The 24,617-nt window shown below is 47.3% G+C and overlaps 1 protein-coding gene across 6 annotated transcripts in view; it reads left to right on the forward strand.

Moving 5' to 3' along the window:
* The window catches only part of bcor (BCL6 corepressor), a 471,432-nt gene that overhangs the window by 170,883 nt on the left and 275,932 nt on the right, over positions 1-24,617 (forward strand). The window contains exon 1 of one of the 6 annotated variants that reach the window (XM_072513877.1): positions 20,274-20,386. The exons of the other annotated variants lie outside the window; for them this stretch is intronic. The gene's annotated coding sequence lies outside the window, so the exon portion shown is untranslated. Of the gene's footprint in view, positions 1-20,273; positions 20,387-24,617 lie in introns of those variants that run through there. 6 annotated transcript variants of the gene reach the window in all.

Genomic DNA, 24,617 nt, shown 5'->3' on the forward strand with positions numbered 1-24,617 from the left:
TTCATGACTGTGCGATATACAGCGAGCAATGATCTGATCAGGGCAGCTATTATCTTGCAGGATGGCTCTGATATGCCCTACTTCAGTAGCAAGCTTGTTCTCGAGCTTGTATGGTGAACAAATGTCTCGGACCCGATTTACCAGGTTGCCAAAAAGGCCAAACTTATAGCACATGGAATTGTAGGAATGCTAATGAGTAGATTGACGAGTAAAGGTAGGCTTGCAGTAGACATCAGTAGAGAACCCATTGGAAGATTTCTCAACTAGTATGTCAAGGAAAGGGAGCTCATTTGACTGCTCTATTTCAAAGGTGAATTTGAGTGCAGGATGGAGCCCATTAAGGTGTATAAGACATTTTTACATGTATCTGTGGATTTAAATATAACAAATGTGTCACAAATGTATCAGAAGTATACAATGGGTCGGAGGTTAAGTATCATTCCATCGCAGTTCTTGTGGAAACCGACATAGATTGTTTTGTGAGAACTGGGCCTAGATGTGATCTCATGGCAGCACCATCTATTTGAGCATACGTGATGTTGTCAAAACTGAACTTAACTGCACGAGTTGCTGAGTTCATAAGTTCAATGGATACAGATTCAGACAATGGTGGTGCATCAATATTGCCATGATACAATATCTTGGGGCAAATTCTTATGCCTTCCTTAAACAGTACATTGGTGATTAGGCTAGCAATGTCGAGTGAGCACATGACATTGCTATCAATATGCAAGTCCTGTATAGTCTTTGCAAAGGAGAAGGAATCCTTTACCATGTACATGGGAAATTGCCTTAGAACTGGTTGTAGCAAATTGCCCAATCATTTGGCCAATTTGTGTTGTGCACAACCAGTTCTAGATAAGATAGGATGTAAGGGACATCACTTTTGTGTGTCTGGGGAAACCCACACATACATGAACACAGTGAGCCCGCTGAATACAGTGGGCTGTGAGATTGAATCCTATCATATATACCAGTGTTTTTCAAACTTTTTTTCTGGGGACCCATTTTTACCACCTGGCCAACCTTCAGGACCCACCATTTTCTCTTACCTTTAATGCGAGAGGTGAGCCTGTTTGGTCCTCACGATCTCACTCCATTCAGGTTCACAGGAGGAGGGGTAAAACATAGTTAGCATCCAAGTTCCATCAGCAAATGAATCAACCAGATAGAACAATTTCCCGAGGAGGAAGGCGTGGATTTTTTACCTCAGTTTGTAAACTCTGAGTAGCTTCCCTGTTGACTGATCATTGCAGAAATTCTTCAGGCATATGAAGTCCATCGTCATTGGGATTGACTGGCCACTGTTTCGATTCAGTGCTTTAATGTAGCCTAAAAGTTCAGCAAAATAACACATAGCCACACTTCAGTGCACAGCGAGCGATGATGTGCTGATTTACCATGACTTTCATTATACCCCTTGCTAAACGTTCAGTTCTGTCCATAATTAAACCATGAGGAATATATACTTTCTCAGATAATTTGAGTAATGTTTAGGGATGTAATACAGATCAAAATCATAGCTTTGCTCATCATCGGTGATACCCACGCAATCAACCCCCGCAGTCTCTGTCTGTGTGGAGTCTGCGTGGGTTTCCTCCGGGTGCTCCGTTTTCCTCCCACAGTCCAAAGACGTGCAGGTTAGGTGGATTGGCCATGCTAAATTGTCCTTCGTGCCAAAAAAAGGTTAGGAGGGGTTATTGGGTTAGGGGAATAGGGTAGAAGCGAGGGCTTGAGTGGGTCGGTGCAGATTCAATGGGACTAATGGCCTCCTTCTGCATTGTATTGTAGCCACCTGAGTTGGCCACTTCCCGACTTAAAATGGAGAACCGCAAAGGCTGAAGGGAAATTCAGCCAACACAGGCAAAGACTAGCAAATACAGAAATCATGTGTATTGAAACCTGTAAAGAACCAGAAGCACTGAAACCAGCAGCCATCTGCATAGTAATGAGCGATTCCAAGGCACAATGGCAACAGTTAAGGTGAATAAAGCCAAGCCAGACTCCTCGGCGCCAGCAGGAGCCAAGACAAAGGGAGGCCAACAGACATTTAGGGATCGCCCAACGATCAGGGAACAACTCCAGTATTGGAGAAATCGATCCAAGTGATCGGAAAGTAGTCCAATCACTTGAACCAGGTACGGGGTCCGCCCTGAAGGGCGGGAAGCCCCTGGGGACTATAAAGTAAAGCCCCCAAGTTCAAATCGTTCTTCTTTGGCAGGGTCACTCAGCAACTTGAACCAACCCTTGACAGTGACCTGCCTCGCTACCGCCAACCAAGTAAGTCTCAAGTCAACGCTCGCTACGAGATAGGAGCTACAAGTCCATACCAGCTTTTGAATCCTGCAGACTCCGGACCTGAACGAAAGGCCATTTGTTCACCTGACCTGGTGGGCCAGTCCAAAGCTAAGTATAGGCCTGTTAGTGATAGGAATAGTCTAGAAAGCAGAGTTTATGCATGAGTAGTGATTTACTGTGTATAATAAATGTGTTTTGATTTGAATCTTACTAATTGGTGTGTTGAGTTATTGATCATTACTTGAACTTGAACCTCGTGGCGGTATCATAAAGATACCTGGCGTCTCTAGAGCAAAGGTTAAACAAACACAGCAAATTAAGAATTAAGAGGCAACCAAAAGTTAGCAACAGTATGTTCTATGGTTTTGCACTTCTCATTAAGAATGGCGTGCATTTTATTGATATAGTCACACTTGTTAAAGATGATTTTTCCAGTCCCATTGTTGGGTTTACAGATATGTATGTCTGGGTAGGCCGTGAGGCATTGCATACTACCAGATATTCACGTGCATGTGGAAATCAGCCAAGTCACTGGGTATCCCACAATATGTATGCACTGGATAAGCTCGGCCCATTTTCAAGGATTCAGGGGCTGGATTCTCCAAGCCTCCGCGCCAAAATCGCGTTCGGTGTGGGGGCAGAGAATGGCCGTTTACCCGGAAATCGGGACCAGCGCCGCTCCGGTACCTGGTGAATTGCTTGGGAATCCCTCGTGCGCCATCTACATTTTGCATGATGGTCCGCGGAGCAAGTCCGCCATGTCGCACGGCGGAGCCTCGTATCCACAGCCAGAGCTGCGAGAAGCACTTCGAGGCCCTGCCAACCCCCTGCAGGTAGGAGAATCGCTCAGAACTTTCTTAAGGAAAGTCCAGAGTGAAACGCCAGCGTTTTGACGCTGGTGTGGGGACATAGCCCCACTTTTGGAGAATCCAACCCAGGGTCTTCAGCGGACACTGGTTTGTCGCAGAATAGTTGGGAGTAGAGGAATTCGAACTCAGAAAATATTTCTTCCCATTTGATTTGGGACGAAGGCGCGCCAAAATTCAAGTCATGCGCAAGAACAAATGCCTCGCTTTCAGTGTGTAATGTTTCCTGAGAGATTTACTACACATTTGGCAGTGTCATGAATTGTATTGCCAAACTGCTTTTCTTAAGTGAGTTTACAGTGCGGGTGTGTTTCAAGTGGGTATTGTTTAGGATGCAGTCATCTATTGAGGCAATATAGCAGCTCAAATGGATCAAATTGAACAAGGAAAGACATTTGTATATCTCGGACCAAACACAGTGTAGGGCACGGTGTAAATTAGTCATCCTACTACCAATCTGTTCAATCTCATCCTGCCTAAACTCTCGCTCAATTGTGGGATGGAGACACTTTAGCATTATCAATACACTTGGAAATGAACACGAGCACAATCTTAGGCCAAATACACTCTTGGAGAAATTTGAAAGATAGCTTACCTGTTCTTAACTTGCCTGTGAGTCAAACTATGTTTCTGAAATCCCAAAATTGATCTTAGTTGTACTCTGTCTCAGGTATCCAAGTAGTAATTTTGTCATACAGAACTTGAGTATTGTTAAAAAAGGAGATGCTTGCAAAGCTTTTTGCCTTGCACCCCTTTGGACAGATTCGCAGGAATACCAATTGTAAAGGTAACAAGAATTCATACTGCATGAGAAGAAAGTACCGATTGCTTGGCAAGTGGACTCTGATAGAGGCGTTGCCATGGAGAATGCCCCAGGGAATAATTAACGACCAAGCTTTTGTTTAAATTCAAACTTGGCAGGTGGACTCTGATTGGTCAAGGCATTACCATGGAAAATGGCTGTCTCCAAGTTTTGTTTAGTTGAAAAAAGCACGATGTGTGGACATGCTCCTTATGTAGCTTGTATCATATGCAGTTTAATTGTGAACACAACCAGGATTGTCTATTAAGTGTTGTCCAATTACGGAATCCCATCTAATATTGGACACAATGGCCAGAATTCTCCAACCTTTGGGATTCTCTATTCCCGCTGGAAGCACACCCCTGCACATGGGTTTCCCCGCAGCATGCGGTGGCTTCAATGGGAACTCCCATTGACAAGCAGTGGAAAGGGAGAATCCCGCCATCAGTGAATGGCGTAGTCCTGAGAAACATGCGGCTGGGGGACCAGAGAATCCAGCCCTATGTCTTCGATATCTTGTCTTTGAAGCTAACCCATTGTTCAGGTACAGTTTTTCCCTTCCAACCTTTGACTCCAATTTATTTGACCCAGATCCGTTCTTAAGTTGGCTTTTCCCCGGTTAATTACTCAAAATCTGCATTGTTCTTTATCCTTTTTCTTGCCAGCTTAAACCATTTGATACAATGATCACTGTCACTAAATATCCTTCTATTGACACTTAATCCACTTGGCACACCTCATTTTCAAGACCCAAGACTAGCAGTGCCTCCCCTTTCATCGGACTGGATCCCAGTCTATATTTGGATCATTAAACTCCCCCTTTATAACTATTCTATAATTTTTGCATCTCTTTGTAAATTCCTTGCAATTTTGCTCCTCTCCATCCTTTCCACTAGTTGGTGGCATATAAAGCAACGTATTTACACCAATTTTGTTCCTTGGTTCTAGTCGGCTAGAATCTGTCCTTGCCCCCTCTGGGGCATCCATCTTTTCCAGCACTGCAATACTCTCCCTAATCAATAAAGCCGCCACCCGTGGATTAGCCCTGTTGCCTCACGGCGCCGAGATCCCAGGTTCGATCCCGGCTCTGGGTCACTCCATGTGGAGTTTGCACATTCTCCCCGTGTTTGCGTGGGTTGCGCCCCCACAACCCAAAAGATGTGCAAGGTAGGTGGATTGAACACGCTAAATTGCCCCTTAATTGGAAAAAATGAATTGGGCACTCTATATTTATTTTAAAAAATAAAGCCGCCACTCCCCTTTTCTTCCTTTCCTATCCTCCCTGAACATCTAGTATCCAGGAATATTTAACACCCAGACCTGCCCTTCGTTGAGCCAGATCTCAGTTATAGTCGCAACATCATATTTCCACATGGCACTCTGTACCTATAACTGACCAATCTTAGGTTTACCACACTGGCGCAAGTCTTTATGGTGCCGTAGAGTAGAGGTTTGGAGTTTGGTTTCTTGGACTTTGAGGAGATTTGCTTTCATTGTGAATCGTGTAGAGGTTCCTGGCTGACACACAACAGGAATCAAGACCTGTTCACAACATCGTATTGTTGAAGCTACCACTGTGCCAAACGTGAGGGATGAGGCAGCGCAATTGCAGACCATTACTTTTAAATATCATAATATTGAGTGATGGAATTATCGTTACTGAATTTACAATCGGTGCTGCAAAATTAAATTCAGAATAAAAGTGTGGATTTCCCTGAACATTAAAAACTTTTGTTTTCTGAAAATGGTGAAAATGGGATTGTGTTGCTTCAATGCAGTCGCCTGACCCGATCCAAATTTCAGATGAGTTTCTCTTTTCTATTAATCTGAATAAATTGCAACATAAAGGTAAAGTTTGGCCTGCAGCATGTAGCAGCTCATAAAGGCCTGGAGTTTACCACTGAGGGAGAAGGCTGCAGACAAATTACATAGATTACATACATAGAACATACAGTGCAGAAGGAGGCCATTCGGCCCATCGAGTCTGCACCGACCCACATTAATCCCTCACTTCCACCTTATCCCCGCAACCCAATAACCCCTCCCAACCCTTATGGACACTACGGGTAATTTAGCATGGCCAATCCACCTAACCTGCACGTCTTTGGAATGTAGTCAATGATTACAACGGTATTATAGAGACATGTGAATGCTTTTTTGGCAGTTATCACGCATGACATGAAGACTGTGCCTAGATTGGAAGATGCCATTTGAAGCAACCATTACCATTTTTTTTTTCTATAAATTTAGAGTACCCAATTCATTTTTCCAATTAGGGGGCAATTTAGTCTGGTCAATCCACCTACCCTGCACATCTTTGGGTTGTGGGGGCGAAACCCACGCAAACACGGGGAGAATGTGCAAACTCCACACGGACAGTGACCCAGAGCCAGAATTGAAACTCGGACCTCGGTGCCGTGAGGCTGCAGTGCTATCCACTGCGCCACCGTGCTGCCCAACCCATTACCTTTTTAAATACACACTTCAATTTTCCAAATGCTGGATTGCATATTTCTCTTGCAGATGGAGACAATTTACGTTGAGCAAAAATAAGCAGACACTTGGGCTTCCAGCTCAAGTCCTACTTCTGCTATTCAAACTTTTCTGAATGTTAGCAGTCATGCCTGTAGAGGCCCTTGCTCCCTCAGAGCCAAACCTCTTGCCCTTCCCACTCCAATCCACTCTGGTTTCCATTCAAAAGAGGAACTCGTCCTAATTTAGAATTCAGCAAATGCAAGACTCTTGCAAGGAATGTCACTGCTCAGCACTTTACACAGAACCATTTAAATGCCTGCAGCAACCAAGGAGAAATTAAAGAACGACCGGCGATGACTAGCCGCGTCTCGCCTCCGTCACGATCGACCAGTCTCGACCGCACAACCTCGCGACCGCGCCGACAAAGGTGAAGGTCGACGGGCATGAGATATCCTGCCTTCTGGACTCCGGGAGCACTGAGAACTTCATCCACTCCATGGTGATCCGGGGGTACTGCATCGCCACCCTCACCATCCAGGGCGTAGAGTTCAGCGGCTTCCAGTTCTACGTCCTCCCCAACCTCTGCACTGCCTTGCTACTCAGCCTGGACTTCCAGTGCAACGTCCAGAGTCTAACCCTGAAATTTGGCGGGCCCCTACCACCCCTTACTGTATGCGGCCTCACGACCCTTAAGGTCGACCCGCCTTCTCTGTTTGCAAACCTCACCCCGGATTGCAAACCCGTCGCCACCAGGAGCAGACGGTACAGCGCCCAGGACAGGACCTTCATCAGGTCTGAGGTCCAGCGGCTGCTTCGGGAAGGTATCATCGAGGCTCGCAACAGCCCCTGGAGAGCCCAAGTGGTAGTGGTGAAAACTGGGGAGAAAAACAGGATGGTTGTTGACTACAGTCAGACCATCAATCGGTACATGCAGCTCGACGCGTACCCCCTCCCACGCATATCTGATATGGTCAATCAGATTGCACAGTACCGGGTCTTCTCGACAGTGGACCTGAAGTCTGCCTGCCACCAGCTCCCCATCCGTAAGGCGGACCGCCCGTACACCGCGTTTGAAGCGGACAGCCGCCGTTACCATTTCCTTAGGGTTCCCTTCGGCGTCACTAACGGGGTCTCGGTCTTCCAACGGGAGATGGACCGAATGGGTGACCGGTACGGACCTGGATAACGTCACCATCTGCGGCCACAACCAGCAGGACCATGACGCTAGCCTTTCCAAATTTCTCCACACCGCCAAACTCCTCAACCTAACAACAAGGAGAAGTGTGTGTTCAGCACAAACCGATTAGCCATCCTCGGCTATGTGGTTCAGAACGGAGTTCTGGGGCCCGACCCCGATCACATGCGCCCCCTCATGGATCTCCCCCTTCCCCACTGCCCCAAGGCCCTCAAACGATGCCTGGGGTTCTTTTCGTACTACGCCCAGTGGGTCCCGAACTATGCGGACAAGGCCCGCCCACTCATCCACTCCACCGGTTTCCCACTGATGGCCGAGGCTCAACAGGCCTTCAACCGTATCAAGTCCGACATCACTAAGGCCACGATGCATGCAGTCGACGAGATGCTCCCCTTCCAAGTCGAGATCGATGCATCAACCGTTGCTCTGGCCGCCACCCTCAACCAGGCAGGCAGGCCCGTGGCATTCTTTTCCTGCACCCTCCATGCCTCCGAAATTCGGCACTCCTCCATCGAAAAGGAGGCCCAAGCTATTGTTGAAGCTGTGCGGCACTGGAGGCATTACTTGGCCAGCAGGAGTTTCACTCTCCTCACAGACCAACGGTCGGTTGCCTTCATGTTTAACACACAGCGGGCCAAGATCAAAAATGATAAGATCTTGCAGTGGAGGATCGAGCTCTCCACCTTTAATTATGAGATTTTGTATCGCCCCGGTAAGCTCAACGAGCCCCCCGATGCCCTATCCCGAGGTACATGTGCCAGCGCACAAGTGGACCGACTCCGGACCCTGCACGACGATCTCGGTCACCCAGGGGTCACCTGCTTTTATCACTTCATTAAGGCCTGCAATCTGCCCTACTCCATCGAGGAAGTCAGGGCTGTCACCAGAGACTGCCAGGTCTGCGCAGAGTGTAAACCGCACTTCTACCGGCCAGACCGTGCGCGCCTGGTGAAGGTCTCCCGCCCCTTTGAACGCCTCATCGTGAATTTCAAAGGGCCCCTCCCCTCCACCGACCACAACACGTATTTTCTCAATGTGGTCGACGAATATTCCAGATTCCCCTTCGTCATCCCATGCCCCGATATGACGTCTGTCACCGTCATCAGAGCCCTCAACACCATCTTCGCTCTGTTCAGTTTCCCTGCCTACGTCCACAGCGACCGGGGATCCTCATTTATGAGCGATGAGCTGCGCCAGTATCTGTTCAACAGGGGCATTGCCTCGAGCAGGACAACAAGCTACAACCTCTGGGGAAACGGGCAGGTGGAGCGGGAGAATGGGACAGTCTGGAAGGCCGTCCAGCTGGCCCTATGGTCCAGAAATCTCCCGGCCTCCACTGGTAGGAGGCCCTCCCCGACGCACTTCACTCCATTCGGTCGCTCCTGTGCACGGCGACTAACTAAACCCCCCATGAACGTCTCTTTGCCTTCCCCAGGAAGTCCACCTCCGGGGTTTCGCTCCCAACGTGGCTGGCAGCCCCAGGACCCGTTCTCCTCCGCAAGCACGTGCGGCTCCACAAGGCGGACTCGTTGGTTGAGAGGGTACAGCTACACCACGCGAACCCGCAGTACGCCTACGTAGCGTACCCCGACGGCCGCCAAGACAGTCTCCCTCGGGGACCTGACACCAGCTGGGTCCCCACACACCTCCTCCACCCCCCCCCCCCACCACCCTCCCTTACCCCAGCGCACCCCACCACAGCCCCCGCTCCAGGACAATGCATCCTCCCCTTGGTCCCACCCGGGGATGAAGAGGATGTCAACACGCTCCCGGAGTCACCGACGACCGAGCCGACACCTGACTCGCCACCAGAACTGCGGCGCTCTCAACGATGGATCAAGGCGCCCGACCGTCTAAATTTGTAACCTCCTCTGAAATTTTAATGACAACCTGTTATGTAAATAGTTTCCCCCCCCCCCCCCAACCCCCCACCCCCCCGCTGGACTAATTTTTAACAGGGGGTGAATGTAGTAGTCACCACTGTTGTATTATATTGTATATACTGCACTGCATACGAGGGTATTACAGTAAGGCCCCTGTACTACAGGTACGGGGGTAGATCCCTGCCTGCTGGCTCCGCCCAGTAGGCAGAGTATAAATGTGTGGGCTCTCCGAACTGCAGCCATTTCGGTAGCAGCTGTAGGAGGCCACACATCTGTGTAATAAAGCCTCAATTACTCTCTACTCTCGTCTCGTAATTGATAGTGCCTCAACGTACACATTATGTACACAGGCAAAAAGAATGCTCGACAAATAAGTAATTGGTTACAGTGCGGAACAGGGGCCAAACAAGCAAATACAACATGAGCAAGAGCAGCATAAGGCGTCGTGAATATTGTCTTACAGGGAACACATCAGTCCAAAGGAGAGTTTTTTAAAAATAAATTAGAGTACCCAATTCATTTTTCCCAGTTAAGGGGCAATTGAACATGGCCAATCCACCTACCCTGCACATTTTTTGGGTTGTGGGAGCGAAACCCACACAAACACAGGGAGAATGTGCAAACTCTACACTGACAGTGACCCAGAGTCGGGATCGAACCTGGGACCTCGGTGCAGTGAGGCAGCAATGTTAACCATTGCGCCACCATGCTGTCCAGTCCAAGGGAGAGTTGTTGAGGAGTCTAATAGCTTTGGGGAAGAAGCTGTTCCTATGTTTGGATGTGCGGGTCTCCAGACTTCTGTATCTTCTGCCTGATGGAAGGGTTTTTAATAGGGCAAAGCCTGGGTTCGAGGGGTCTCTGACAATGCCGAAAGGTGCGGAGGCTCCGGGGAGGCTCGCAAGACGGCTGTACCGGGATTCTCCGGCCGCGCTGTGTTCTCACTCAAGTGCAATGTGGCAAGAAAATCGCGGACATATCTTTATCACGCTGGTACATTTTAACACAATTGTAAATTTTGACCTAATTTTGGGTACCGATAGTAAAATTTAAAACTTCGGGTGTAATTTTTTAAAAAATTATTTTTATTCTCCTTTTTCACATTTTCTCCCCAATTTACACCCATCAACAATAAACAATAATCAGTAACAAATATGTCAATCCCCATATCAATAACAACGATCCCATCCTCCCACCAAACCCCAAACATCAGCCCTCATGCTCACACAAACAAATGACAAAAAGGAATTGGGGATCACCCATAGTCGCCATTAACACACACAGCCCCCCAACCCTCCCACCCACACGCCCCAACTAATGTTCGATGTTATCCAGTTCTTGAAAGTGCAGCATGAATAATGCCCATGAATTGCAGAACCCCTCCATCCTTCCCCTCAGTTCAAGAGTCAAGAATTCCAACAGGTTCCTCCCGTCACGGCAGGGCACAGGGTGGCGAGGTTGCTCTATCAGGATCCGCCTTCGGGCGATCAACGAGGCAAAGGCTACAACATCTGCCCCTGCACCCGTTTCCAACCCTGGCTGGTCCGACACCCCGAATATGGCCTCCCGAGGGCCCGGGTCCAGTTTCACGTGCGCCACTTTAGAAATTACCCTAAAAACCTCCTTCCAGTAATCCTCTAGCTTTGGACAGGACCAAAACATATGAACGTGATTAGCGCCCCCCCGGCAACGTTCACACACATCTTCTACTCCTTCAAAGAATCGGCTCATCCTCGCCCTCGTGAGGTGTGCTCTATATACCACCTTCAGCTGTATCAGCCCCAACCTCACGCATGAGGTGGAGGCATTCACTCTCCGGTGCACCTCACACCAGAATCCCTCCTCCATATGCTCTCCCAACTCTTCCTCCCACTTTGCTTTGATCCCTTCCAGTGGTGCCTTCTCCTCTTCCAAAGTAGCTCACAGACACTACCCCCTTCCAAAGTAGCTCCAAAGACACTACCCCCTTCTCCAGTCCCCCTGTCGTCAGCACCTCCTCCAGCAATGTGGAGGCCGGCTCCACCGGGAAGCTCTATCTCCTTTCTGGCAAAATCTTGAACCTGCATGTCTCGAAACATTTCCCCCTGCCCCTGCCCATACTTCGCTTCCAGCTCCTTCAATCCTGCAAAACGGCCCCTAAGAAACAAATCTTTTAGTGTCTTAATCCCCTTATCCTCGCATTTCCGAAAATTTCCATCCCACCTCCCTGTCTCAAATCTGTGGTTCCCCCGAATCGGCATTTTCCTTGACCTTGCCCCCAACCCGAAGTGTTGGCAAAACTGCCTCCAAATTCTCAATGAAGCTATTATTACCGGACTCCCTGAGTACTTCCCTGGGGCTATCTGGAGCGGCGCTGTTGCTAGTGCTTTCAATCCCAACCCCCTGCACAAACTCTCCTCCATTCTGACCAACTGTGAATCAACCCCTCTGACCCAGCTCCGCACCTTCTCCACATTCACCGCCCTGTAGTAATACATCAGGTTCGGAAGACCCAAACCCCTGCCTGCCTTCCCCTCTGTAGCAGCACCTTTCTAACTCTGGCCACCTTCCCTCCCCATATGAACAAAGTATTCCTTCCCTCAATCTCTCTGAAAAAAGCCGTTGGCAGGAAAATCGGCAGGCATTGAAAAATAAACAGAAATTGTGGCAACGCGTTCATTTTAACCACCTGTACATGACCTGCCAGTGACGGAGGGAAACCATCCCACCTTCCAGATCAGCTTTCACTCTCCCCACCAAACTAGAAATGTTGTACCTGCACCCCCAGGTACCTAAAGTGAGTCCCTGCCTTACGGAATGGCAGCTCCCCCCCCCACCTGCCCCCACTCCCCGCCTAGACATCACAAAATACCCACTCTTGTCTAGATTTAGTTTGTACCCCGAGAAAGATCTAAACACTCGAAGCAGCTCCAATATTCCCCTTGTCGCCACACTCGGTTCCGACACGTATAACAACAAGTCATCGGCGTATAAGGACACCCTATGCTCTATCTCTCCACGCCCCCCCCCCCCCCCCCCACCCCCCCCCCCCCCGCACTATTCTTTTCCATACCCCTGAACTTCTTAATGTGATGGCCAACGGCTCAATCGTGAGTGCAAACAGCAGGGGGGACATAGGACATCCTATAGGACATGCCAAGTCCCACGGTAGAGAGAAAGGTATCTCAAGCTGATGTTGTTTGTGCGCCCTCGGCTCCTTATATAGTAGCTTTACCCAGTTCACAAATCTTGGTCTAATCCCAAACCGCTCCAGAACTGCCATCAAATGCCCCCATTCTACCCGGTCAAACGCCTTCTCAGCGTCCAATGCCACAACCTCCTCTGTTTCCTTCCCCTCCGCCGGTGCTAGAACAACGTTCAATACCCTTCTAACGTTTGAAAAGAGCTGCCTCCCTCTCACGAACCCCGTCTGATCTTCACCTATCACCTTCGGGAGGCACTCCTCCAGCCTACCCGCCAGTACCTCCGCCAATACTTTTGCGTCCACATTCGGTGGTGATATGGGCCTATACGACCCACACTCCGTCGGATCCTTATCTTTTTTTAGCAACAGGGAAATCGTTGCCTACCCCAAAGTTTGTGGGAACACCCCCTTCCCTATCGCCTCTTCAAACATCCCCACCATCAGGGGTGCCACCTTATCCTTGAATTTTTTATAATATTCCACCGGAAACTCATCCGGTCCTGCCACCTTCCCCCACTGCATCCTCCCAATAACTTCTGGTATAATTGAAGCAACTGTGTAATTTAATTATTTTTGCCTGTCATAAATTAAAAACTTCTGGGTTACTGTCTGTGTGGAGTTTGCACGTTCTCCCCGTGGTGCATGGGTTTCGCCCCCACAACCCAACGCTGTGCATGGTAGGTGGATTGGCCACGCTAAATTGCCCCTTAATTGGAAAAAAATGAATTGGGTACTCTAAATTTTTTTTTTTTTAATAAATGAAAAACTTTAGTAAAAACATTTTTTATGAAAGGTTTGGAATGGTCCACCCAGCTCGTCTTTTGGGGAAGAAAGACTACTTTTTTGATGAGAACAGATTTTTTATTTTTCTTATTTTTTTATCCCATCCTTAAAGTTACAAAGCCAATGTGCAGAATTGACAGGGCAAACCCTTAGTCCATCTCATTGCATGCTCCAAAAAACAATTCATTGTAGGTTTTGGGATACGGCATTGTTTTTTATTGTTTCAATATGGCATTGTTGGGGGGTGGGGGGGGTTTAACGTTAGTTTGCTAATGATGTCTGTGGGCTCTCTGTCGGGTTATCTGACTTGGCTCGGTGGCCATCTTGGGTGGATTTCTTTACTTTAACTTTTCAGTGTCCCTTGTTTGGTATTTCTCTTTGGGAATGGCTGACTCCGGATTAAGGACTGGTGGGAGACTTCCAAACCGCTTTGTTACCTGGAATGTTTGGGATTTGAATGGCCCAGTGAAATGGTTGAGGGTATTTGCCCAGTTTAAGCATTTAAACTCCAATGTTGTTTTCTTGTAGGAGACCCAGTTGCGAGTCAAGGACTAGACCAGGTTGCTTAAGAGTTTGGTTGGGCAGGTTTTTCACTCCAGTTTTAATGGCAGGGCCAGGGAGTTGGCAATTTTAATTAATAATAAGTTTAGTTCTCCTCCTCTCAGATTATGGCCGATCCCAATGGTTGTTACATTATTATTTGTGGCTCCCTGTCGAACGCTTCCATAGACATGGTTTGCCCCTAACTGGGATGACACAAATTTAATCAATTCTCTCTTACTTCCCCAACCTTGAGAAGCACAGTGGCGCAGTGGTGAGCACTGCTGCCTCATGGCATCGAGGACCCGGGTTCAATCCTGGTCCCGGGTCACTGTCCATGTGGAGTTTGCACATTCTCCACATATCTGCGTGAGTCTCACTCCCACAATTCAAAAAGATGTGCAGGGTAGGTGGATTGGCCATGTTAAATTGCTCCTTAATTGGGAAAAAGGAATTAGGCACTCTAAATTTATTTTTTAAAACTCCCCAACCTTGATTCCTGCCAGGTGATTTTAGGAGGTAACCTGAACTGTATTTTGGACCACAAGTTGGATTGTTCCAAACCTAAGTCTCTTGTCCCATCTGGGATGGCCAGGGCTTTGTCCTCTTTTATAGCACAGGTGGGAGGAGTGGATCCCTGGCACTTTCTGCATCCGAATGATAAAGAGTTTTCCTTTTTTTCACATGTCCATCATGTGTATTTCCACATTGATTTGAATTTTTGATATGGCTCTTCTCCCTTCGGTAGTTGGGTACTTAGCAATTGTTATCTCCAACCACGCCCCACATCTTGTTGATTTACTGTGAGTCCGATCCTTCCCAACGCCCACCCTGGCGATTAGATACTATTCTGCTGGCAGATGCAAAATTTTGTGAGTGTTTGTTTACCTGCATAGATGATTATATTGAACTAAACAAGTCAGACTCAATATCTCCCCCCATACTATGGGAGGCTCTTAAGGCCATAATTAAGGGGGAAATTATTTCTAACATACCTTATATGCTAAAGATGGTGAAATTAGGGGGGGGGGGAGGGGAGGGGGCGTTCCTTTTGAGGGGGGGGTAGAAGGGTGGGCGGGGAAAGGGGTTTTTCCTAGGGGCACTTGAGAAAGGAAAAATATAAACATATGGGAAAGTCAATATGTGCGGGAGGAACCCATTGTACAAAGTTCTGTGTTATGTTGGATTGATATGTTTATGTCTTGCTCTGTGACTTTTCTTTTCTTTTTTGTGGGGGGGGTTTGAATGGTTGAAAATTTTTGTTGAAAAATTCTGAATAAACTTTTTTTTTTTAAAAAGATGGTGAAATTAGAGCAGCAGAGGCTGGTGGATTCTATCTTAGAAGTGGACCACCAATACCCGCTCGATCCTACTCCAGAGCTACTGGCAAATAGGATACAATTACAGACCCAGTTCAAACTAATTTTCACCCGCAAGGCTGTACATCAGTTACAGCGCTCCAGGGGTATATTTTCTGAGCACGGGGAGAATGCCAGTCATCTTTGGGTGGCAATCTTGTTTCCGCCCCTCTTCAGGTCAACGTAGCTTTTAGGTCCTATTACTGTGACCTATATAAGTCAGAACCCCCTGCAGATAATTTGATCATGGTTGACTTTTTGGATGGTCTACACATCCCAATTGTTAATGTGGGAAAGAGTTTGGACTCCTTCTTACACCCGGACCAGACAAGCTTATAAAATGTATTGGGCTGATATAGCCAGGCAAGACCCTGGGCCATGGTTTCCCGATCGGGTTTTACAAAAGGTTTTTAGAGCAGCTTGTACCCTTGTTATTAGATATGTTTAATGACTCACTGTCTCAGGGTTCATTGCCTCAGACCCTCACTCAAGCCTCTATTTCCTTGCTCCTTAAGGGGGACAAGAATCCAGGCGAGTGCGGTTCATACTGACCCATCTCATGTTTAAACACTGATGTTAAGCTGCTGGCTAAGGACCTGGCGTTCCAGCTGGAGCCTTGCCCCCCAGGTATAATTTCAAAGGAACAACAGGCTTTGTGTAGGGCCGACAATTGTCGGCCAATATACATCGCCTTTTAAATGTTCTTCTTTTCCCCTTCCCAGCAACCGAGCCTGAGGTTATAGTATCTCTGGATACTGAAAAAGCATTTGACAGGTTGGAATGTGAATATCTATTTGAGATTCTTGGGAGATTTGGATTCGGCCTAAATTTGCCTCTTGGATTTGTTTGTTGTGTAATGCCCCCTACTGTCAGTGTTCGCACGAACAGTCTACACTCAGATCACTTCCCCTTAAACAGATGGACTAGACAGGGCTACCCTCTTTCCCCACTTCTGTTTACCTTGGCAATACAGCCACTATCTATAGCTTTGAAGGCCTCTAGACAATGGAGGGTTATTTGTCATGATGGGGTGGAGCATTGGGTATCTATTTATGCGGATGACCTACTTCTATACATTACAGACCCAACTCCCTCCATAGACGGCATAATAAAAACAATTAATACCTTTGGCTCCTTCTCTGGTTACAAATTGAACCTAGGCAAGAATGCATGTTTTCTGGTGAACCCTCCTGTTAGAAGAGCTCAGTTAAGCTCATTACTGTTCTACCTTTCTAATAGCAGTTTCTGTTATTTAGGGGTCCGGGTGGCCCATAATTGGGCCTCACTTCATAAGTTAAACTACTTGAGCCTGATTAATGGTGTTAGAGCGGATCCACGGAGTTGGAAAAACCTCCCTCTGTCACTGGTGGGCAAGATCCAAACAATTAAAATAAATGTACTTCCTAGGTTTACCAGGGCAGGCCAAAAGCTAGGAACCCTACAGCACGTAACTCACCTCCTGACCCCCCCCCCCCCCAAAAGCCTATCGACCATCTACAAGGCACAAATCAGGGGTGGAATGGAATACTCTCCGCTTGCCTGGATGAGTGCAGCTCCAACAACTCTCAAGAAGCTCAACACCGGGGCGGCATGTGGTGCAGTGGTTAGCACTGTGACTACGGCGCTGAGGATCCGGGTTCGAATCCCGGCCCTGCAAAGTTGTTCTATCCAGCAGTGGATGCAGGGAAGCAATGAAACTTTCTGTAAGAAATGGCATGAGTGAGCAGTTGAGCACAAGAATTTTAAGGGAGAGACAAGAGAACTGTCTTGAGCAAGAGAGCAACAAGTTGAGGTGCTCAGAGAAGGTAAATATGCTTAGACTAAGGTGAGATTTGGTGTTAAAGGTTACACTAACATTGTAAGATATAGCCAAGTGGAGAGGCTTCAATAAAGGTTAAGATGTCACCAGCTGTGAGCCCAGTTTTAATCACTGTCAAGATGCTGATACAATTATCCACAATTAGAACATGAATGGAAAGAACCTTGTTCACGAGTGTATCAACATTGTGGAAGGAGATGTGGACAGAGCAGTGACTGCATTGGCAGAAGCCACAGATAAGTGGTGGGAGGGATGAGTGGGACAGAAAGAAGGTTGGCAAAAAAGGCTCAGAAGGAAGCATCCAAGGAGGAGCTAAGTCTTGGACAAAGCAGCAGCATTGAAGGGTTGGGGATAGGGACAGGGGTGGGGGAGGCAAAGTTTCAGAGACCATGGGCGAAATTCTCCCGAAACGGCGCGATGCCCGCCGACTGGCGCCCAAAACGGCGCCAATCAGACGGGCATCGCGCTGCCACAAAGGTCCGGAATGCTCCGCATCTTTGGGGGCCGAGCCCCAACATTGAGGGGCTAGGCCGACGCTGGAGGAATTTCCGCCCCGCCAGCTGGCGGAAACGGCCTTTGTTGCCCCGCCAGCTGGCGCGGAAATGACATCTCGGGGCGGCGCATGCACGGGAGCATCAGCGGCCGCTGACAGTTTCCCACGCATGCGCAGTGGAGGGAGTCTCTTCCGCCTCCGCCATGGTGGAGACCGTGGTGGAGGTGGAAGGGAAAGAGTGCCCCCACGGCACAGGCCCGTCCGCAGATCGGTGGGCCCCGATCGCGGGCCAGGCCACCGTGGGGGCACCCCCCGGGGCCAGATCGCCCCGCACCCGCCCCAGGACCCCGGAGCCCACCCACGCCGCCTTGTCCCGACGTTCAAAAGGTGGTTTAATCCACGCCGGCGGGACAGGCAATTTATCGGCGGGACTTTGGCCCATCCGGGCCGGAGAATCGAGCGGGGGGGCCCGCCAACCGGCGCGGCCCGATTCCCGCCCCCGCCGAATATCCGGTGCCGGAGACTTCGGCAACCGGCGGGGGCGGGATTCACGGCAGCCCCCGGCGATTCTCCAACCCGGCGGGGGGTTGGAGAATGACGCCCCAGGAGTGAAAGCAGGTACATAGCTAGTAGTAAGCTGAGGAGACTGGAGAAATAGGGCCCAAGCTGGGTAAGAGACAACAAAAAGGGAGATAAGGTAATTTAGATGTCCATAGCAGCAACAAAAATACACACGTAAATAAATATGTAAGGAAATTCTGTGTAGACGGGGCAAAGATTTGGATACATCAGTCCTAGTTGTAAATGGTGGACAGAACTATGAGAGAGTTCAAAGTTAAATCAGAAAAGCCTTGGTGACCGTGTCTGCGTGGGTTTCACAACCCAAAGATGTGCAGGTTAATCCACGCTAAATTGCCCCTTAATCGGAAAAAAAAATTGGGTACTCAAAAATTTTTTTTAAACATTTAAAAAAAAAATAAGTTCAACTCAACACCATCCAGGACAAAGCAGCTTGCCTGATTGCTCCTCCTTCCACAATCGTTCAAACCCTCTACCATCGAGGAACAGTGGCAGCCAAGTGGTACCATCTACAAGCTGTACTGCAGTATCTCACCAAGGTTCCGTAGGCAGCACCTTCCAAACCCACAACCACTACCACCTAGAAGGACAAGAGCAGCAGATACCTGGGAACCCCACCACCTGGAGGTTCCCCTCCAAGTCACCCACCCCCCTGATTTGTGTATACATATATATCGCCCTTCCTTCCCTGCCGCATAGGTCAAAATCCTGGAACTCCCTCCCTAACAGCGCTGTGGGTGTACCTACACTTCAGGGACGGCAGTGGTTCAAGAGGGCAGCTCACCACCACCTTCTGAAGGGCAACTAGGGATGGGCAATAAATGCTGGCCTAACCAGTACACCCACATCCCGTAAAGGAATTTTAAGAAATAATTTGTTTTATGTCGAGTGCTTTGAGACCTTCCTGGAGGAAATTGACGTTGTAAAAATGCGATTTTATGTTTTGAATTTTTGTCTTTACCGACAGTGCAATATGGAAACATGTATTCAGCCATCTTCACAAACCCATCCATCAGCAATAAACCTTTCCTCTAAACAATTACCAATCAGCTTGGCACAGACATTGAAAGATTATGCCTGCGACAATCTGGAAGTGGTAAAGCAATTACTGGTAAAGCCTCGCCAACACTAAGTTATTAAGTGCGAAATAGTCAGACATGTGCAAAAACAGCGTTGGAAAGCTGCGGCGATATAGCTGTCAATAAGTCTTCACTCTTTCAGAAGATCCATTGATAGCCACATGACTGTTTCTGGAACAAGACAACCCCAGAGAAGAACATTACAAATGCCTGTGTGCTGCCAAACTATCCCTAAGCGCAACCAATTCGACAAACACAATCTGCCAGTTTGGAAAGAAGTCAACCCCGAGAAAGTTCTCATCGTTCTGCGCAATACCTTTTAAAAAAAAAAAATACACTGCGTTGTAATTTACTAGACCTTGGATAGCATTTGAATCTTTTGTTAGCGGAATGGGAAGGAGGGTGAGCGCGGAACCTTTACACATATTAGCAGCATTCAGCAAATGGCATGGTAATTATGGAGCCTGCAAGGACCGCACGACATCTGCTATAAACGTTTAATAGAGCTGCAATTTGAAAGATCAGACGGAGAGATTTGGAATAGTGGGTTATAGGAGGTTCGGTGGCAGAATCATCCAACCATTCACAATGTGTCGCTTATTTATTTCTATACTCCGAAAGATTTCCAAGGCAGAGACACCCACGGGGGAAACTCTCGGACAGTGAGCATCAGCGCAGCCATTTTGGGAGTTGGACGTTATTGTTGGTTTTTAAATTTTAAAAGGGAAGGAAGTTTAAACGAATTCCCGCTGCGGTGAAGTGCAGCCAGCTGTGTTCTGCGCGGGGGGAGGGAAGGGGAGGGAAGGGGGAAGGGGGGAGGGGGGGGGGGGGGTCATGCGGTAAAACTTCAACACGTCTCACGTGCTTTCAGCTGCTCCCTGGAGGCATGAGCCAGCTGTACTGCTGGATAGAGCAGGGAGAATAGCCAACATGCAGAAGCAGCGCTTGTAATCGGCCAGATACTGGGACGAATATGTCTTGTGTTAAAGGCGGTGTCGCCCTAAGATATGCCCATTTCGTTTAAAACGTTGTAAGGTAAGGAAGGAGCAAATAAAGCGGCGACATACGATGCCAGTGTGTCGAATCCTCACTTAAGTTGCATTTTATGGTCGAAAGATGCGGTTCTCTCTTTGAACATCAGGTCAACGTGAAGAAGTTTGTTTATCCATGGAATGTAATCGTATGTGTTCAAGTTGCAGTGGATAAGTCGTGTGAGCAGCTCATTGTAGGAAACTGACCATACCTGATGATCATTACCTTCACGTTAATTACTTTATGTTGACTGCATTAACTGCAGGATGTAAAGTGTGATGAACCTGTACCGAGGTCACTGCATAAAGTAAAACACCGGGCACACAGGCTTCATTTTCCAGATAGCTTTGGATTTATTTCTGCTGTACCTTCTCCTCAATTATCGTAATAAAAATGCGTTACTCTCTCAGGCAGGAACGTTTCTTCAAATCCGTTACAATATATATATATATATATATATGAGTTAAGATATATAAACACTATCAAAAAAACAGATTTTGTGATGAGCTTCACTTCCTGGCTGAGTTTGATTTATGTCTGTTGTATATACTTTAATGACTAAATATTTGTAGAATGCTAATTCTTTGTTTAAACACAAACAATAGTGCATTATCTGGCGAGCGTTCAATCTTGCCGTGTGTAGCCGCTTGAATGTATTACCGAGCGTTGGCATGTTTGACAAATTGTTTTACATAGATGCAAAGTAATGAATAATCTTCTTGCCCAGAGGTTGCTATTTGTAGGTTGAATGTACCTAAACTGTTTTACACCAATAGACTAGGTAACCTGAAGAGTATGCATTTAGTGCTCGGGAAGGGGAGTGGGTTAGATGAGGAGATAATATTGATTTTTAAAGCGGCTTTGTGCTGGTTGGGTTTAGACAGAGGGGCACTGATTCCACGTAAAGGGCGAACGATCTCGAACATTCTGGGGCAGCACTGCGTTTCCTTCTCTAATGTTTGAGATAGAACGAGCTGAAAGTAATGCAGAGTACGCTACATCAGTTAACCGTTTACTGTAGTTAGTGCAATAGACTTGATGGGAACCGCATGTTCCACTGTATTTTAATGATGCGTGTTCTGCAGATTTATCACAGGTCATAAAAGACAGCTTGCGCCTATAATCAGCAGGAAGCATGTCTCTTCTGGCGGAGGTTGGGTGGCAGCGCTGATTTTTATCTAATACTAAGGGGACTCTAGTTTGATCGCGCGATAAACAAGCTTGGAGCCGATATGATGCTATCTTCTGAATTAAAGAAAAAGTGGTAAGGGACATCTGTGGCTCACATGGTCTCACGCTGCATTACAACATACAACACGCTGGCGTTGTGTGTGTTGACTAATGAATTACTGAATGCACAAAAGTACCTCATTTGTCTGTGGTGAAACTCAGAAAAGGTCATTTGGGTGTAACATTTGTGGTTGTCACTTGGTCATTTATGAACCGTACGAAGGTCACTTGCTTATTTGATTCGTGGTCCGCACATGAGTTGTTTAGTCCACTTTCAATTGCAGTAAGTATTCATGAATTGCCGTTCCTGTGAAACAAATACTTTCTACCCCTCCTTTCCCCACTTTTACAAAAACCAATGTGGAACTCAATGGAAATCAAGTATGTGTGACACGGGGCACGTCTCTCGTTTAGATGTATCTCGGAGTATTCAAACTTTTTACTGGAAATTGTACCTGGATGCTACTTGACAAAAACACGAACTCGATTTGATTTCCTGCGTCACACAAAATCCACCCTGTTATAAAATAACATTTTAAGCGCCAACCTTTGCAGTAATGCTGACTTTCAGAAACCGATCAACGGATCCGTCTACTCTCATTCGGGAGCTTCCCGGGATGGATGAACAAATGTGCTTTGGGTGCATCTTGCCCTGCGAAGCATCTACATGTCAGATAAAGTGGGGGTTTTAACCGAGAAGGTTCGCCATTAAGGGCGCTGTGTGTGTCGATGGGGGATGGTTAGGTTGGCACATCTGGGATGGTGTGTGTTGTAAGCAGTGATGGGATATGCCAGTGTTGTTGAGAGGTGTATTGTGTCCCAACGTGCTTGGTACAGGGATGTGCACGCACTCCAGACCTTCGCAAAAGTGGGAAAAGAAGTCCATGTAAACGACACAAGTCGGAATGTTTTCTCTCTACCAGGCTGTAGGAAATGTTGCCTCGAAACCACTTTGGCAGACTTTTGGCGACACTGTTGGGCTCGCTCTGTGCCCAGTGCTGAATCTGTTGATTCTGTCCAAAAGTAACAATGGGTTAACTCTTACAGTAGGGGCCTTAACTAAACTTTTGGCAACTGATTCTGCCCCTTAAACCGTTTCTGAACATGCACATCTCCATACCTGCCGCCAAGTCTGGATGTCAATTTTCCAATCGGCAAATTATCATCACACCAAGGATTTTCTTTTTTTTTAAAATTTAAAGTACCCAATTATTTTTTTTCCAATTAAGGGGCAATTTAGCGTGGCCAATCCACCTAACCTGCACATCTTTGGGTTGTGAAACCCACGCAGACACGGTCACCAAGGCTTTTCTGATTTAACTTTGAACTCTCTCTCATAGTTCTGTCCACCATTTACAACCAGGACTGATGTATCCAAATCTTTGCCCCGTCTACACAGAATTTCCTTACATATTTATTTACGTGTGTATTTTTGTTGCTGCTCTGGACATCTAATTACCTTATCTCCCTTTTTTTGTTGTCTCTTACCCAGGTTGGGCCCTATTTCTCCAGTCTCCTCAGCTTACTACTAGCTATGTACCTGCTTTCACTCTGTCTCTGAAACTTTGCCTCCCCCACCCCTGTCCCTATCCCCAACCCTTCAATGCTGCTGCTTTGTCCAAGACTTAGCTCCTCCTTGGATGCTTCCTTCTGAGCCTTTTTTGCCAACCTTCTTTCTGTCCCACTCATCCCTCCCACCACTTATCTGTGGCTTCTGCCAATGCAGTCACTGCTCTGTCCACATCTCCTTCCACAATGTTGATACACTTGTGAACAAGGTTCTTTCCATTCATGTTCTAATTGTGGATAATTGTATCAGCATCTTGACAGTGATTAAAACTGGGCTCACAGCTGGTGACATTTTAACCTTTATTGAAGCCTCTCCACTTGGCTATATCTTACAATGTTAGTGTAACCTTTAACACCAAATCTCACCTTAGTCTAAGCCTATTTACCTCCTCTGAGCACCTCAACTTGTTGCTCTCTTGCTCAAGACAGTTCTCTTGTCTCTCCCTTAAAATTCTTGTGCCCAACTGCTCACTCATGCCATTTCTTACAGAAAGTTTCATTGCTTCCCTGCATCCACTGCTGGGTAGAGTGACTTTGCACTCTTGGTGACTGAGCGACTTTGCACTCTTGGTGATTTTAACTGCATTCTAAACTTCTTTATCATTTGTTCCTCTGAGTTACTTACTCTCCTGTCCTTCCTTGACCCCTCTCTTTACTTAGTCAATATTCACCCTCACCCTTCAGCTCTCCATCCTGGTCATTCACTTTGGTACATTCTGTATCTCCACTCTCTTAATTTCAAGGATTACAGATTTGAATTTTTACAACATACAGCTGGTTTAGCCATTCATTGATTGAGTTAGCTGAGCCACATCAAGTAGTATTGTGTTCTGTCCCCCTCTGCCAAAACTGATCATTACCATAGCATGATCCTGGAATACAGGCCCTAGCTTCTCATCTCTATTGCAACAAATTTTCCTCTCCTTTTCTTCCCCAACTCTCACCTCCAAAAGTCCAAGGAACTCATCATTTTTTTTGTTGTCACTAAGATTGAGATCATCCAGGGCGGCATGTCGCGCAGTGGATAGCACTGCGACGCTGAGGACCCGGGTTCAAATCCCGGTCCTGGGTCACTGTCCGTGTGGAGTTTGCACATTCTCCCCATGTGTGCGTGGGTTTCACCTCCACAACCCAAAGATGTGCAGGTTAGGTGGATTGGCCACGCTGAATTGCCCCTTAATTGGAAAAAAAAAAAAAATTGGGTACTCTAAATTTATTTTTTTAAAAGATTAAGATCAGCCAGGGAGCTGTCTCTGCCACAAACTTCCATTGCCCTAACTCTGAATTATCATTTTGTTTTGTTTATTTCCTGAATCCTATAATGACCTATCCAGATTCTTCTGGTACATGCAGCCTATCTGCTTTTGTGACTCTTTCCAGTAGACTGCTAACCACCAATTTCCCATCCTGACCGTCATACTCGCTGATGTTATAA

This window comes from Scyliorhinus torazame, chromosome 8 (assembly GCF_047496885.1).
Source record: "Scyliorhinus torazame isolate Kashiwa2021f chromosome 8, sScyTor2.1, whole genome shotgun sequence".
Taxonomy (NCBI): domain Eukaryota; kingdom Metazoa; phylum Chordata; class Chondrichthyes; order Carcharhiniformes; family Scyliorhinidae; genus Scyliorhinus; species Scyliorhinus torazame.